Source organism: Oryctolagus cuniculus, chromosome 6 (assembly GCF_051225735.1).
Source record: "Oryctolagus cuniculus isolate XC-2025 breed Fujian yellow rabbit chromosome 6, ASM5122573v1, whole genome shotgun sequence".
NCBI lineage: Eukaryota > Metazoa > Chordata > Mammalia > Lagomorpha > Leporidae > Oryctolagus > Oryctolagus cuniculus.
In genome coordinates, this window is record NC_142872.1 from 140,329,825 (window position 1) to 140,331,275 (window position 1,451).

Sequence of the window (1,451 nt, forward strand, 5' to 3'; positions counted from 1 at the left end):
TTCTAATTATACCTATTTATGACAACTTGCACATATGCCCCATAGGTACCAAGAGCTCAAAGAAGTGCTTGTTTTTATTCATGTGTGAGATATTTACAAAAAGAGATCAATTATATTAACTTTTTTGGTCACCCTGCTTATTGCTTATATTAATTGTCCTCAGTGAATTAAACTTCATTGATCTTTTTAATATTCTTAAAGAACTGAATTAGGTGAAAAACTAAAGGCAATCTACATCAAACATCACAATATATTGTAAAGACTATGGATATATTGTAAGGTAGATGATTTCTGATAAACACTGTTCCTTCTAAGAATTATATTATTTTTATCCTCATCATTAGTTTTATTAAGTTCTTTAAACTCTAGTTAATTAAATGAGATTAGCAGGATAAAATAGTTGAATTATCTTCCAAACCTGTAATTCTCTGTAAGTTCTTTCGTACCCTGCTATTTTATCATTCTATGAAATGTTAATCTTAAGATTTTCATTCACTTTGTATCTAACTCTTACTCACATATATTTCATTTGATATTAAAGCAACGTGGGGTTTTAATAAAACATTTGTTCGTGTTTGTAACATTGCTTGTCCATGAGCAAGTGATGGTTTTTTTCACCTGCAAAAACTAGTTGCCAATTTCTCAGGAATTAAGAAGTCTAATTTCATTTTCAGATGCTTTGTAGTGTGGCAACTTGAATGAGCTCTATCATAACCAAACGCATCATAGAATGCTTCTTACTACTCTTAACTATAATAATTCCTGCCAGTCAAATATTGTTTTGCCATATGCAATTATCCATTTTTATCATATCATCTAAATGATATGCTAAGAAAAGATAGATTGTTTAGTGTTCAGATATTAAAAACGGAGAAACTGTTTTAGTCTAAGAGATTGAGGACTTTCTGTTACCACATATGGTTTTCAGGACTGATTATTTAAAACTAGTTCTTTATTGTTCAAATTTCTCATATATGATACCATAATTTAGCAAACTTATTTTTCTCCCATATTTTCCCTCTATCTCAAAGACTTATTTCTTCATATTAAAGATGTCTTATTTAGGGATATTTTTAGAAATAAACCGGTACTGAAAGAAATAATATAGAAAACCAGTAAAAATAGTTACATAATCATTTTCTGGATTTATTCCAAATCTCTTTTCCAAATCACACAGGTGTTGTATTATCCAACTTACCCCATCCCTATAAAACTGTTGCTGCTTTTCCATATAATTTTAGCCTCAATTCATTCCTCTCATATTGTAGACACAATTAAGACACTTGCACAAACACTTATATTATGCTGTTTCCTATGCAGTGTAATACTGTGCTTCCTTGGACTCTCTTCAAACTAATGTAACACAAGTTAAATACTCTTACTAGCCCCCGCTGACTCTGCTTCACTAATACCTCATCATTACTCATGGTCTGCTATTTCCTGACAAAAAG